This window comes from Callospermophilus lateralis, chromosome 1 (genome assembly GCF_048772815.1).
Source record: "Callospermophilus lateralis isolate mCalLat2 chromosome 1, mCalLat2.hap1, whole genome shotgun sequence".
Lineage (NCBI taxonomy): Eukaryota > Metazoa > Chordata > Mammalia > Rodentia > Sciuridae > Callospermophilus > Callospermophilus lateralis.
Window position 1 is genome coordinate 91,175,192 of NC_135305.1, and position 9,162 is coordinate 91,184,353.

Consider the following 9,162-nt stretch of genomic DNA (forward strand, 5'->3'; position numbering starts at 1 on the left):
ATCTCCCCAGCAGCCTTTTGTGGGCCTTTTAACAGGCTGCTGGGCTGAGCAGGAAGAGACAGGTTGCTCTGGGCAGTGTTGGACAGCACAGCTCTTTGTCTCCTGTTGTCAGCCAGCCCTGTCACTACATTGTTCTCCCGTCGGCATGCCTTTGATGGAGTATCTGCTCCTCCCGTCTCAACACTCTGGGCAGCATTTGGAGAAACAGCAGCCCCACGGTGTCACTTCTGTTATAGAATAATCCTTTACCCTAGGCCGTACTATCAACCGAGTCCCACGCATTTGTTGAGAACACCCTTGGGAAAGTCCCACAGATTAAATGGCATGTTCCTTATTCTCAAAGAGTTCTCTGTTGGGGAGACAAGCCATGCTCAAGAAGCACCTGGTTAAAAGGACAGCAAGAAGAGCAGGGAAAGGAAACCCTGCCTAAATCCTCATATGGTCTTATACAACCTACTTTTCTTTTCAGAAAAATTAGTTTTATATGTAAAACCAAGAAGTTATTAAGTAATCAGAGGATAAGGATAGTCCTAATTAAAAATAATGCATAATATAGCACTGTAAATAATATTTTACTAATAACTATTGTAAATCACTGAGTTGATTTAGCAAATGAGTTTAGGGTTTTAAGCATCATGATGAGTTATTTGTTTTTTTGGTATCATGGTATAATTTGTAGCCGGAAATCTACACATTAGAAGCATGTGGTTCGCTCAGGAAAGTTACTTTTTAGTAAATTTATAGAGCTATGTACACCTCATCTCAATCTAGTTTTGATCATTTCCATTACCCTTAACGAGTACCCTCATGAGTACTAGCACACAGTTCTCATTCTCACTTAAGGCCCTGACCACCATAGACCTGCCTTCTGATTCTCCACCTTTATCTTTTCTGGAAACTTCATATAAATGGAAGCACTCAATAGGTAGCCAGTTGTTTGTAACTGGCTTGGTTTACTTACAGTATTTTTGAGCTTCATCCATGTTGTAGCATAGATCAGCATGTATTCATTCCTTTTGATGGCTGAATTATATTCCAGTACATGGATATATCAACTTTCGTTTATCAATTCATGGGATGATGGATATTTAGACTTTCAGTTTTAGTCTATTATAAATAATATTTCTGTGGACATTAACATACAAATCTTTGTATGAACATATAGTTTCCTTTCTCTTGGACAGATAGAGTGAACTTGTTGAATTACATGGTAAATATCTGTCTGACTTTTTTAAAATTGCTACTCTGTTCCAAAATGGTGTTACCATTGATCATTCCCACCAACATTGCATAGTCTCTACATCCTCATCAACATTTGTTATGTCTGTCTTTTTGATGGTAGGCATACTAGTAGGGATGAAGGGTATTTCATTGTGGTTTTGATTTTTATTTTCCTACTGGTTAATGAGGTTGAACATATTTTCATCTACTAATTAGCTATGCAGACATCTTCTTGGGCAAAATGTCTATTCAAATCTAGCCCATCTTAAATTGGTATGTCTTCTTACTATTGAATTATAAAAGTTGTTAATAGGTTCTGTATACAAGTGCCATATCAGATATATGATTTGTAAATATCTTCTAACAATGTCTCATTTTTTCATTTTCTTAATGGATAAGTTATTTAAGCTACTTGAATCTAACCTCAATTGTGGCATATACATCATCAGGAAGTGATAACATCTACTCTTAGACTTAGCACAGGGTTTGGAAAATATTGGAAGGTTTATTGAATAATCTGAATGTAAGAAATTGCATGGAAAGTGACAGATGTGGGCAGACAACAAATTCTTCACTCATTCAGGGAGGAAAGAAACCAAGCATTGCCTGAAGGCTCCACAGCTTATTCTAGCATCCAGTGCATAACCTTGAGATACTCCTTGAAGAATGAAAACAGATGGACATAGGAAGGTAGCCCAGATGAGGAAAATGACCAAAGGCTTAGAGGAAAGAGTGAGTGGAGCTTGTGAGGAAAGTGGGGAAGACTACTATACTACAAGTTCACATAGGGCTGTCCTCACATGTGTTCTTCATACACAGACAAATGTCACTGAAGCCTGGTCAGAAGCAGTGTGTAAAAGCAGGCATTTTGTCCTGTTCACTATCTCAGATAATAAAAAATGATTTTTCTATTTTGAAAGGGAAAATCAAAGAAATAGCAAAATTATTCTAGTTGAAGTAAAAAATATGTAGTCAATCTTGAATAAAACTGCAAAAATATTATTTGAGGTGGGAACAACTATGATGCCTGAAGAAGACCAGCAGTGGATAAAGTCTAGAGGCAGAAGTACCCAGGTTTGCTCTACCAAGTTGTGCATTAGCTTGGGGTGAGGCAGGGGGATACTTACTGTCAAGTCTTGTAACTCGTAACCAGTTTAAAACTGAGACCATTTTATCAGAGAATCAACAATGAAACACAGATTCAAGAGTCAGGGCCACTAAATCAGGAAGCCCTGGCTGTCATGAAAAGAGGGTAAGCCCCAAAAGTCAGAAAATACTAACAGCTGATATTTATTTGAGCTTACCACATACTGAGGCCTGGGTCAAGTTTTTACATGAATCATCTCATCTAATCTTTGTGATTCCAAGTGAAGTAGGTCCTATTATTATAGTTGAGTGAACCAACAAGACTTACAGAGGTTAAGAGACTTGGCAGCGTTCGGGGTTATACCTGGACAATTTGGCCCAAGCCCAGCTTGGCTCACATAAACCACAGGAACCATTGTCTGGTCCCCTCCCATGCAACATGGGGCCTGTTGCATAGGTAGAACCCTAACAAAAGTGTGATAAGCAAGGATGGCAGGAAATAATACCAAAGCAACGTCTAATGACACAGAAAGGAGCCAAGCCCTCTATACAGAAGGCAGAATGAAGAGACCCCCAGGTGTACTATCATCAGGCAGGAAGAGGATCTGGCTGATGATTAAGAGTTCTAAAGTTGGAAAGCTGTCTACTTTTACACATAAGTTAGAAGGGATCCAGACTTTTCCTGTGGAGTCATAACTTTATCCCATATCCCTTCATTTCATTGGACTTTGTTGAGCCAGTCCCCTAACAGGTGCTCCAGGGCTTGTTCATGGCCCAGCGTCTACAATACAGGCATCGTACGTACGTACAGATGCCTGGCCTAGAATAGATTGGAACTGCTTCTCCAACTCGGATCATTCAGAATTCAGAAGAGACTATGTCATCCTCTTGCTAGCTGTGTGATAAAGAGGGTGCAGGGGAGAGGTTAAACTTCCTGGCCTCAATGTCATCTTCTGTAAAATGTAAATAATAATAATTTCTATTCCATAAGAACCAAGGGCAATAGGGAAATTTAAATAAAACACTGTCTTTAAAGTCATGGGCACAGGGCCTGGCATTTAGAAAAGCCTCAAAAAATGTTAGTATTATCATTTTCCTTGCCCAGGTGCTAGTTCCAGTGCCCATATCAGATGGGAATGTCTCATCCTCAAATGTGTCACATCCTTCCTGCACCCTCGGAGCCCAGTCTGCATGGACAGGATGCCATGGGGCTGAATCTTGCCATTCTTATCCTGTGCAGAGGAGGAATGGACTAAGTCTCTGAAGATAAGACATCCCTAATTCCCTTCCTTCATCCATCATCTCCACCCCCTCATTTGTCTCCTTTCAGCCTAGTAGACAAAGAATGAGAGTTCTGGCACCTTGCCAAATGTAGCAGGAAGTTATGAATGAGGATTGCACAGGACAGTTAACTCTCCAGAGAGATAGGCCTCAAATTAATCCTGAAGGCTGGGCATAACCACAGGAAACTTGGAGCCATGAGGCCAGCACTTAACACTTGCATATCTCTGTCTATCCTGGAGTGTTAGGCAAACAATAGCTTAATCCACTAAAGACCCGGGGGAGGTATTATTAGTCATGGAATATCTGAGATCAACCTTTAGGAACATACACTCAGGGACAGAATCTGGTATCTAGGGCCTCACGTGGGTCGACCATCCCTACATGAGTCTTTGAGGAATGTCACAGCAAATATCCAACAACTGGTTAATGTCCACCAGTGCTTAGCAAATTAGGCTTGTGTTGAAGTGTCAGTGCCCAAGGGTCTGATTTATTAAACAGCCCTAATTAGGATCTTGTAACACATCAAAGGGTCATTAAAGAAAACAGTGCTGGCTTCAAAGACTAAGGGATGCACATAAGTGTGGTCTGTCTGTTTGCCAGGCTCAACAAATGCCATTCTGACACTGCCGTGGACTCCTCTGGGACAGTAGCCATCAATTAAATTAAAACATGACCCTTCGGCTGGAGCAAGGCTTGTATAACTTCTCCCATGCCCATTTGCTTTCCTCCTTTGGGGGTCTGAAACTAGCGAAGAGTCAAGGCTGAGAAAGTTCCTGGACCAAAGAACTAGCTAGGACAACTTGCCACTGAGGATTTAGAAATAAATTGCTACAATTAATTTGCTTCTGAAATTATGGTCCTTCTCCCTCTGCTGCCACCATGTCTTAAATGCACATTTTCTATTTTCAATCTCCTTAACAACAAATAAGTACAGCTTTCTTTATAGTCACACCTGGCCAGGTCAAGCCAGTTTGCCACCACTATGGATACATTGCCATAGTTAATTCTTACCCAGTTTAATCCTCAGCACTGTGTATTCAAGGTCTATAACTTAAGTGGGATACTTAATCACTCAGTTTTGGTTTCTCCATATGTAAAGAGGGAAAAATCAATGAAAAATTTTACCTTATGTTTTTCTGGGGAGAGAATAAAATATATACCAAAGGTCTGGAGTTGGAGCTCAATGGAAAAGCACTTCACTTGCCTAGTATCCTAGCATGCCCATCCTGGATCTGGAAAAAAAAAAAAAAAAGGAAGAAAAGAAAAATTATGACAAGTGCTTGATAGGGAGAACTTGGTAGGAAGTGTAATTATTGTTATTATACTCATAAGATTATGATAAACGAAAACTCAAATGATCACCTGTACCTTAGAAATATTTTCAAGCAGATCTCTATAGAAGCCAAGGCAGAGAATACTTCTCAAAATATCAAGAAATCCTTGGTTACCTCAAACGCAAAACATCTTATAAATCCCATAAAATTATATGTTCAGTTAATCATCTGCCCTTTTTGGACACTGAAGAACTTAATACAAAAAGCAACAGTCACCCCCTGTAAGTAACCAGGCTCCCTGGAGAAGGCCGATTTCAGGTCTGGGGCAGGAAAGGCACAGGATATCCCTTGTGCTTCTTGTCATATCAGATGTCAGGGAAGCCCACAGTTTTTGCAGGAATCAAACCAAAGGACTCAGGAGCTGTCCTGAGTCAAGCCATGAAAAGATGTGGAGGAAGCTTGAGTGTTCGCTCTTACGTGAAAGATGCAGTTAGGGTTTGGATATGAGGTGTCCTCCAAAAGCTCACGTGTAAGGCAATGCAGGAATGTTCAGAGGTAAAATAGATAGATTATGAGAGCTGTAACCTGATCAGAGGATTAATCCATTTGAGTAGATTAGTAGGTGGTAACTGTAGGTGGATAGGGCACGGTGGGAGGAAGTAGGTCACTGGGGGTGTGCTCTTGGAGATTACATTACCCCTGGCTCCTTGCACTCAAACTCTCTCTGTTTCCTGGCTCTCATGAATTGAGCAGCTTTCCTCTGCCATGTCCTTCTGCCATGAGGTTTTGCTTCATCTCCAGCTCAGAGCTGTGGAGTGGGCCACCCATGAACTGAACCTCTGAAACTGTGAGCCAAAATAAACTTTTCCTCCTCTAAGTTGTCCTTGTCAGGTCTTTTTTGTCACAGTAACAAAAAGCTAACCAACGTGGAGGTCAATCTGAAAAGGCTACTTTGTCTTTGGTTCAATGATATAACATTCTGGAAAAGACAAAACTAAGGAGAGAATAAAAAGATCAGTGGCTGTCAGGGATTAGGGGACAGAGGGGGATGAAGAGGTAGAATATAGAGGATTTTTAGTCTAGTGAAACTCTTCCATATGGCATACAAATTTCATTAGACATACATCAAAATTCATAGAATTTATCACACCAAAGTGAACCCATGGTCTCTGTTAGTGTAGGTTCCTTGATTGTAACAAATGTCCCACCCTGGTGCAGAATGTTGATAGTAGGAGAGGCTGTGCATATGTAAGGGTGGAAGGTGCATGGAAATTGTCTCTGTACTCCATTCAATTTTGCAGAAAAAAAAATGCTGTAGTAAATAAAGTTTATTTATTTATTTTTTTTTAAAAAAGCAATCTGTGTGAAAAAAACAATCAACTATAATGCATAGACCACAGACCTGATTTGGCTCCTAATTTGAACAAATGATATATATATATATAGGGGTCAAGGAGGGAAGGAGAGGGAGAAGGCTGAGAGGAAAACAGACTGTACATTTAGTGATAATAAGACAGTATTGGAATTTGGGGAAGATTTAAAAAAATACTATGATTATGCTTGAAAAACTGTTCTCTGTTAGAACTACATATTGAACTATTTATATAATAACATTCTGTTTGAGAGTTTCTATAAAATGTTCTGGGCAAGAAAAGTGGGTGAAGATATGGGCTTGGGTCATGGGCACGTGGGTTCATTATGCTATTCTATGACTATTGTCTATGCTTGACGTTTTCCATAATAAAATTAAAAAGTCAGCACCATCAGGGTCCTGGGCTCAGCCTCAGGACAAGGCACCTGCATTGTGCTTGACCTCATGGACAGAATTCTGGAGCTCTCGCCGTCAATAAGGAGGTCCAACATTGGACAGATTCAGCCAGTTAAGCCACTGCAATCTGGAAGGCTCTAAAAAGCTCAAGCAAGCCTAATCAATTATTTCAAACCACTGACTCCTCTGCATATCAGGCTGTGTATGTTCAACAAGATTAATGGGAATGAAAACGTTGATGTTGCTATTTTCTCCCTGATGGATATTTAAAAGTTAAGTGAAAAGGCCATCTCTTAGCACTAGTCTGACAGAGGGAAGAAAAGGAACATTTACCAAATCTCTTCTATGTATCAGGTGAGAGGCCTGTTTCATCTCAGTTAATATACAGGAAAGTTAGGTAAGGTAGGGATTCATATTTTCCATTTTGAAACTGTGAAACTGAGGTTCAGAAAGGAGAGGCAGCCTGTTTAAGGCCACAGAGCTAATAAAGTGGCTGAGTTGGGATTTGAACCCCTCGGCTATCTGAGTATAGAGCACATTTTTAATCTCCACTCTATATTCTCTTAGTCTGGAGTTGCTATGATCTGGATGTGGCATGCCCTGAGATTTCAAGTATTAAAATTCAGTCCCCATTGTTAGGTATTAAGAATGTGTAAACAATCTGACTATGGTAGTTAGAGCTGGGACCTGGAAAGGAGATTAGGCTTAGACAAGGTCATTAGAGTAGAGTCCTCCTGATTGAACACTAGTGGTTTTATTTATACACACATGAGCACTCTCTGTCTCTTGCCATTGATGCCTGTTCTATCAGGAACCTGCCAGCAATAAGGCCATGGCCAGATGCAGCTCCTAGACATTGCAGCTTCGGAACCAGGAGCTAAAATAAACCTCTTTTCTTAATAAAGTAGTCTGCCTGAAGTATTTAATTAGAGTAATAAAAATAGGAATAATATAAGAGTCAACCAAGACTGAGTTTTAGGCATCACTTAAAAATATGATACATCTTCCCTTTCCTTTTATGTGCAAGAATGGTGAGGTAAGGACTGCATCCACAGATCTCTCATTTTCATCACGTAGACACTTCTACAGTAAAGATGGTCAATCTACCTAAAACCCAAAGGACTTTCTATAAAAAGTATGGTAGACATTGGCCTCACAAAGTGACCCAGTATAAGAAGAGCTAGGATTTCTCCTATGCCCAAGGAAAGAAACACTATGATCAGAAGCAGAGTGGCTATAGGGGAGCAGACAAAGCCACTTTTCTACAAGAAGGCTAAAACTATAAAGAAGATTGTGCTAGGACTTGGATGCATTGAGCCTAACTGCAGATCCAAGAGGATGCTGGCCATCAAGAAATGTAAGCATTCTGAACTGGGAGGAGACAAGAAGAGAAAGGGCCAAATGATTCAGTTTTAAACTTTTTAATTTTTTTTCCATTTAATTTTGAGGGGAAAATACTGAAGCTATACAAAAATTACTTGTAGGAAAATGTAATATAATCATAAAAAATAAAATGATAAATCCCACTGCTTTCAGTTGTCAAACCTAAAATCTGTGTTTGTTTGTTTTTCTCTGATCGCCCCCCGCCCTTTCTATCACTCTGGTGGAGACTGGGTCGTTGAGCAGAGGTCTAGAGGTGTGTGTGGAGGGGAAATGTGGGACTGACCTGAGAAGCAGATTGAGGAGCACAAAGAAAGTTGAGAGTCAAGGACCAGGGATTAAATGGAAACCATCAACTGGCATCCATTCAATCAAGAAGTGTCTCAGAAGGGCTGGGCAGGAACAGGTATGGGGCCACAGACTGGAACTGGGATCATCAGCCAGAAGTGAGACCTATGAGGAGTCTGAGCTGATTCTCGAAGCCTGTTGGCATAGGATTGCAGGTCCCTCTGCTATCTTGGCTGGAGGCTTTGGGGATATGCTCAGACAAGCTCTGAATTTTGTGGTTACCCTCATCCCCCAATTTGCTGCTTTTATACAATGCCCCCTGCACACAATTCTGAAATACAGAACTCTCCCCAGTTATTTGGTGTTTTATTCTATAGGACTTGATGCATATTCATCTTGGGAGGAGCCCCAAACACTGTCAAGGCCATGGGGTTTTTAAATAATGATCTCAAGTATCTAGGCAACCACCTCAGATCTCCCCATGGGTCTGGAGGGTGATCTTCCCTCTTTACCCCAATAATATAAGCATAGCCTGAACAGCTTTCACCCTGCATGCATCATGTTTTAGTCAGTTTTTTCACTGCTGTGACCTGACCAGCACAATTTTAGCAGAGGAAAAGTTTGGGGCTCACAGTTTCAGAGGTCTCAATCCACAAACAGCAGGCTCTGTTCCTCGGGACTCCAGGTGAGGCTGAACATCATGGTGGAAGAGTGTGGCAGAGGGAACCAGCTTTCTGGCCATCAGAAAGCAGAGAAAGATGTCTCCACTTGCCAGATACAAATATATACCCAAAGCCACACCTTCAATTAACCACTTCCTCCAGCCACACCCTACCTGCCTCCAGTTACCACTCAGTTAAT

General features: G+C 40.8%; 1 pseudogene; it reads left to right on the forward strand.

The window, feature by feature from the left end:
- The first annotated feature begins 7,727 nt into the window (after positions 1 to 7,727).
- LOC143405593 (large ribosomal subunit protein eL42-like) lies at positions 7,728 to 8,049 on the forward strand (annotated as a pseudogene).
- The last annotated feature ends 1,113 nt before the right edge of the window (positions 8,050 to 9,162 follow it).